Source organism: Elaeis guineensis, chromosome 8 (genome assembly GCF_000442705.2).
Source record: "Elaeis guineensis isolate ETL-2024a chromosome 8, EG11, whole genome shotgun sequence".
In the NCBI taxonomy this organism is placed as follows: Eukaryota; Viridiplantae; Streptophyta; class Magnoliopsida; order Arecales; family Arecaceae; genus Elaeis; species Elaeis guineensis.
The window spans coordinates 30,220,312-30,227,849 of NC_026000.2; positions in this window are offsets into that span (position 1 = coordinate 30,220,312).

Genomic DNA, 7,538 nt, shown 5'->3' on the forward strand with positions numbered 1-7,538 from the left:
ATGTAATATCTAAAAAATAGAATTTAAATTAAACTATTCAAAATAAAAATTTTCTAGATAAGTTACTAGAACAATTCTACAACTAGTCTAGGCATGCAACAGATCAATTTTATGAAATAATTAAAATTTTATTTTTTATTTTTTGATCTGATTATAACAATTATAATATTAGAATAAATAAAAAATAAATTAAATTTAATTCATATTTTAATCTCACTAAAACATAAAACTTAAGACTATTCATGGATTCAACTAATCCTAGTCCAGTCATGCATCTTATGCATGTCAGATCTTCTTAGATTTAATTTTAAATATTTTAATTTCAGATCTTATCATATCTGATGTGATATCTAAAATCTTTAATATCAAATAAATAAAAATTAGATCTGAAATAGAGCCAACAACCTGGCTCTGATACCAGTTGAAGGAGGAAAACTGCTTTTCCTCATAGGATCTTCCAGATTTTATCAAATCTGGGCAAAATAATTTTAAAAAAAATTATCCTACATATATTTCAGATCTAAATCTATAGATCTAATCTTCATATCTGATATTAAGTCTAAAATAAATCTAAAAAAGATGAGGAAATAAATAATACCTCAAGGGTAATCTGATTACCCTATAGATGATCTCTGCACAGCCCGAGGTTCTGATGTAGCCACGCAAGCACCTGGCCTCTACTGATATCCACTCAGGTAGGACCTAAAACATCTTCTCCTCATAAATTTATGCTCCAAAAATTAGATCTAAATCTGATTAGAAAGTTCTTCAAAAGTCTTCCTGAAGTTGGAGCAGCAGCTTGTCGAAGAAGTCCTGCAACCTTCTGTTCCAGGCGTCACCACGTCTTGGATCTTTGCCAGATGGATGTCCAACTCTTTGGACATGAAGAGCGGAGGAAGAAGAGTAGGAAAGATATAGAGAAGAGGAGAGGGGGTGGCAGCTATTGGGTTTTATGTATAAAACAACTTCTACCTCGAAACCTTAGGCGCAGCAGGGTTTATATAGACCCTATATGCTGCATAGTGCCACATCATTCAACCAATCAAAAAATTTTAATAAATTTTGAAAAAATTTTGATTGTCGGAGTGATGTCATCTGATCATATTAGATAAGAACCCCACCTTATCTCCAAAAGATGGCACCAACATTGGATAAGCACAAATAGAGGTGGCGCCCAAGAGTTTAAATTGATCAAGACTCTCCAATCCTTATCCACTTGGGGTGCCCACTTTAATCCAATTGGGCTCACACCATAATCTGATTATGGCATCCAATTTGATGTGGCTTGGCTTGTGGACACTTCACAAAAATCCTCCAATGAGTCCTCTTCAGTTTAAGACCCATATGTCAACTTTTGACAGATGTCCTAAAATAAAATTGGCAGATGCTAGGAATTAGTAGGTGTTGTCTTAAATTCATCTCATGAATTAAGACAAGCCTTTTCTGAGCTAGACAAACTTTATTTAGACTGAGAGAAACCTTCTCAAGATTCTCTGGATGAGTCAAATTACATTTGGCTCAGTAGAGACAGAAAAGATTACACGAGGAGAAAGTTAGGCTCAATCGAGTGCTAGCACGATTTTCTTGAACCTAATTGGATCTAATCCAAGTCAATTGGGCTAGCCCAATTGATGACATCCAGACCCTAACCCTTGTTTGTGTGATCTAGTTAGGTTCCATTCTGTATGGTAATGAGACATGTCATGATCTCATCATCGACATCATCGAAACTCCTTTCGATGGACCAAAACTCTTCTGATTCAGACAATTAGAATGATCGATCATCAATATCATTCTAATTGCTCTCAAAATCCATCAGTGACACCTAGCAGTATGTGGTGGCAACCCATCAAAACTGAAGACGAACCTCTCGATGCAGCTACCGATGTGATTGCGTTCTTCTATCATGAGTCCCGACTGAATTAGGATTAAGGTGAACTCGTCAAACCCAACATCAGTCATGTGAATCAATCGATCGATCCAAGTCCGATGTGAAACCTTAATGGAAAACTCTTTTTCATTTTTTTCACTCTTCCATGGCCATGGGCTTAAGGACTTGATCTTTCGATCACCATAGGACTACTCCTCTCTTCTATCGAGGTTGATAGATCCCATCTTGGTGTGACCTAGTTTCTACAATGAATATGCTACAGCCAACATTCACCTCAAGATTTTGAATGGCTAGAAGATCGAGTTATGATGTAGTCAAACTATAACACACTCAAAGTGAACTGTCAATGCACCTCAGATCAAAGAACTAGATGTTAAGATTTGACGCCTTGAGATTCAGCCTAAATTGAGCCCATAGTGAGGTTCACGACGAAAAATAGAGTCCAATGAGACCAAGATCACCCAAAACAGAGCTCGGATGGAGGAGATACGAGCTTTTGAAGTCGACACAAGATTCGAGGTGATGGAGGACCGCCGGCGACCGACGGCGGGCGGCAGCAGCACGGCCGCAGGCGGCGACGCGCGGGACACGCAACCCAGGCCCACGCGGGATGCGCGACCCAGGCGGGTGCGCGGCCCAGACGGGCGCACGGCCCAGTCGGGTGTGCGGCCCAGGCGCGCGCAGGCCCGCGTGCGGGAGCGGGCCGGCCCAGGCCCAGCGACCTGTTGGTCCTTTGCCCCGGTCCACCGTGGACCGGGCGGTCTACGGCTGGGCCTGTGGATCGCGCGGGCGTTTCTCACGCATTTCGCATGGTCCACGGCACTATTCCATGGACCGATCGCGATCGGATTTCGCGTGGGTTGATCTGTTTCTTGATCTGACGATTCAGACACTTGATTGGATTGATTAAGGACTCCTAAACCTAATCTAATTAGGTTTAAACCTCTATTTAACCCTTTAAAAGGGCCCTGTGACGAACAATGAAGTAGTGGTTCGGGTTTTCTCGCCGTACAGAGCCGTACGAACCCGATTGAAAAGAGAGAGGCGAAAGCGCTGAGAGAGAAGGAGCAGGAGGGTCCTGGACAGTGGTCGTCAGGCACTTCAGGGGTTCAGGGGGTCTTCCAAGAGAGAGAAATTTTGTGAGGAGAACTTCAGGTGAGAGAGAATTGGGTGTACAAGGGTTGAGGATGAGGTCTCCTCTTGTAAAATTTTTTTTTTCATAGTGAAGTTTGCATGCCCTGTGGAGGCGAGCCCTTTTGTGGCTGATCCACGTATTTTGATTATTTTTTTTTTGTTTTGTTTCTTCTTTCTTCCTGCTGCATCGCATGGTACTGAAAGGATCTTGGGAGGTGGTGTCCTGGCCAGACATCCACCTAACAAGTGGTATCAGAGCAAGGCGGTATAAGGATGCAGATTGTAGTGGTGGTGAGCAAGCTAAAGATGGAGAAGACAGGAACAATCAAGATGGAGATCAACAAGTTCGATGGTAAGAGCAATTTCTCCTTGTGGCAGGCAAGGGTGAAGGACGTGCTCATCCAACATGGATTGATCGATGCTCTCTTGTGCGATGAGAAGCCTACCACCATGGAGGTGCGGGATTGGAAACGGCTATAGATGCAGGCGGTGAGTACCATCCGCATGTATCTGGCGGATAAGGTGGTGATCCATGTGCTGAGTGAGACTTTCTCGACGGTGCTGTGGTCGAAGCTCGGGGAGTTGTACATGACGAAGTCTCTCACCAACACACTTTTCCTCTGGAGGTAGTTTTACCAACTGCGGATGACTGAGGGACAGAGCGTGCAGGAGCATTTGAGCCACTTCCAGAAGATCCTCACCGACCTCCTCAGCATTGGCGAGAACGTTGAGGAGAAGACCAGGGCGCTGGTTTTACTGGCATCGCTTTCCCCTTCGTACGAGTCCTTGGTGACTACTCTTCTAGTAGAGAAGAGCACTATCAAGATGGACGAGGTCACCACGGCGATACTCCAGAACGAGGTTCTCAGGAGGGAGAACCCAGCTTCGAGCTCAGGTGGCGATAGCTCAGCTTTGGTGGCTTCTGGAGGAGCAGGAGGCAGTAGACGGAGTGACAGGAGATTGCCAACGAGGGTAGTCCAAGTCTAGGAGAGACTTGAGCAAAATCAGGTGTTATCGATGTGAGGAGTTAGGGCATCTAGCTAGAGATTGCCCTCAACTAAAAAATCGGACGGTGGCTACTGTAGCGACGGCCGGCAGCGATTTAGATGGAGATGTCCTGGAGATATCTGATAAGGTATCTACTTCTTTCCAACAGTGGATATTAGATTCTACATACTCCTATCATGTATGTTGCAGAGAGGAGCAGTTTGACTCCCTGGAGAATAGTGAGGGCACTGTATATTTGCCGGATAGATCGAGCTGTGCGATCAGAGCCATTGGGACGGTCAACTGGAGGATACATGACGGTGCAGTGAGAAGATTGGGAGAGGTCCGATACATATCTGATTTCAGGCAGAATCTTATCTCACTTAGTAGACTGGATTCGAGAGGCTACAGGATGGTAGCTGGTGGAGGAATCCTGAGGGTGCTATGCGGCAATAGGATTGTACTGGAGGGGAAGAAGGGGAGCAGAGGATATTATTACCTGGCAGAGAGCCCAGTGCGAGGTGGAGCTTCGGGAGCCAGGTGGAGCCCAGAGTGAGGTGGAGCTCCAGGAGGTGGATCAGGCACGAGACAGGAGACTCGGGAGGACGAGAGGCGACGTCGCAAGGTGAGATTCCTATTACCGCAGGATGATGCCCTGAGCAGGTCTCAGGTCAGGAGGAGCACAGCATACGACGGAGATGGGATCGAGCAGCCTAGCTCGACTCTCATGTTTGGCCATCCATGATCAGCAGGCGATTGCCCCAGGGCATGAGGACGAGGAGATCCAGAAGCTCTCGAAGTTTGGAGGAGGTCGAATATCGAGTCGAGATGGAGATTGTTAGGATTTGATGCCTCAAGATTCAACCTATGTTGAGCCCACAGCGAGGTTTGCGATGAAAAATGGAGTCCAACGAGACCAAGATCATCCAAAACGGAGCTCGGATGGAAGAGATACGAGCTTTTGAAGTCGGCACGAGATTCAAGGTGATGGAGGATCGCTGGTGGCAGCAGCGCGGCCGCAGGCAGCAGCACGCGGGATGCGTGACCCAGGCCCGCGCGGGACGTGCGACCCTGGCGGGCGCCCGGCCCAGGCGGGCGCGCGGCCCAGGCGGGCGTGCGACCCAAGCGCGCGCAGGCCCATGCGCGGGAGCGGGCTATCCCAAGCCTAGTGGCCTGCTGGTCCTTTGCCCCGGTCCACCGTGGATCGGGCGGTCCACAACTGGGCCTGTGAACCGCGCAGGCATTTTTCATGCATTTCGCACGGTCCACGGCACTATTTCGTGGATCGGTCACGATCGGAGGGTGTGGGTTGATCTGTTTCTTGATCCGACGGTTCAAACACTTGATTGGGTTGATTAATGACTCCTAAACCTAATCTAATTAGGTTTAAACCTCTGTTTAACCCTTTAAAAGGGCCCTGTGACGAACAGTGAAGCAGTGGTTTGGGTTTTCTCGCCGTACAGAGCCGTACGAATCCGATTGAAAAGAGAGAGGTGAAAGTGCTGAGAGAGAAGGAGCAGGAGGCTCCTGGACAGCGGTCGCCAGGCACTTCAGGGGTTCAGGGGGTCTTCCAAGAGAGAGAGCTTTTGTGAGGAGAACTTCAGGTGAGAGAGAATTGGGTGTATAAGGGTTGAGGGTGAGGTCTCCTCTTGTAAATTTTTTTTTTCATAGTAAAGTTTGCATGTCCCGTGGAGGCGAGCCCTTTTGTGGCTGATCCACGTATTTTAATTGTTTTTCTTTTATTTTGTTTCTTCTTTCTTTCTGCTGCATCGCGTGGTACTGAAAGAATCTTGGAAGGTGGTGTCCTGACCAGACATCCATCCAACACTAGACATACAACTGCAGCATCGAGCTAGTCATCGACGAGAAGGTAGACTTCCTTATGACTGCTCGATATAGTCACACTCAGTACTCTCATTCTCAATGAATACCTGTACTCTCGCTCTGGTGTCTCCACACCGTAGACTCAGGATACATCTATCCTAAGAAAGCGATCGTACACCAACCTTTCAGATCGATCACCATCCTCGTGATGATCCTTTGGTCAGGAGCTGTTTATGAGTTAGTTATGTAAATTCATGCCTTAAATTTTTAACTCTTAAAAATATGAATTGACATTCCTACTAACTCAAAAGATGTATCACAGACACAATGTACACAATGTGATAGAAGAATAACCCTTTTACTCATTTATAGTCAAAATTATAAATTTGCCCTTAGATCTGTACAGGAATGTGTCAGCCGATCTGGCATCTAGGGTACACATCTAACAGGCGAAAGGTTCCTTAATGTTGGAGATGAAAGACAAATTTTAGTTCTAGCATTAGGGACTATTAAGCTTGTATTCAAGTCTATGTAATTGTTCTAAGTGAATGTTACTTTTGTCCTTCTTTTTTATTGAATATTATTTTTGTAGGTCTTTTGGCCATGTACGGTTATGAAATTTTAATTAAAAAAAATAATTTTAATATCATTATGAATGATGTTAATGTGATGAATGGACCATTGAACAATGATATTTACATATTGTCACAATCTGTTAGTGTAATGTACATATCCAAAAATACCCTAGAATTAGTGATGTCTCTGATATCTACCTTTGGCATTGTAAGTTAGATCATATTAACAAGAACAGAATAAATAGGTTGACATAAGAGAGAATCCTCAAAGTCAGTGATTGTGAATCACTCCCAATCTGTGAGTCCTGTCTTCTTGAAAAAATGATCAAATCACCTTTTACTGAAAAAGGTGAGTGAGCCAGTAAAGTTTTAGGTCTAATACATACTGATGTATGTGGACCAATGAACACTAGTACTAGAGATGGATATTATTATTTCATTACATTTATAGATGACCTATCGAGATATGGGCACATCTACTTAATGACACATATGCCAGAATCATTTGAAATGTTCAAACGATTCCATAATGAAATAGAGAAACAAAATGAAAAGAATATTAAAACTCTTCAGTCCAATCGAGGAAGAGAATACCTCTCCAGTGAGTTTCTAACATACTTAGAAGAGCATGGAATTCTCTCACAATGGATCCCTCCTGTAATACCACAGCATAATGGTGTATCAAAAAGGAGGAATCGAACCTGTTAGACATGGTTCGGTCCATGATGGGCTTTGCAAGTCTGTCGATTTTTTTTGGATATACGCATTCGAGTCGACTTGTCATATTTTAAATAAAATTTTGAATATGTCTGTAAGTAAAATACCACATGAGATATGGATAGGGCATAAGCCAACACTCTCTCACCTTAGGATTTGAAGATGTCCGATTTATGTCAAACATTTGAAAACTGACAAGCATGGACCTAGGTTTGATAAATATCTATTTGTAGGGTACCCAAAAGAGATCAAAAGATATTACTTCTACCTTACTGACGAACAGAAGGTGTTCGTCAGTAATAGGGCAGTCTTTTTAGAAAAAGAGTTTCTTGGTGAAGGAACTAATACCTCAAAGATTGAACTTGATGAAGTTCGATCGGTAGAAAAACCGACATAATCTAGTAAACCCA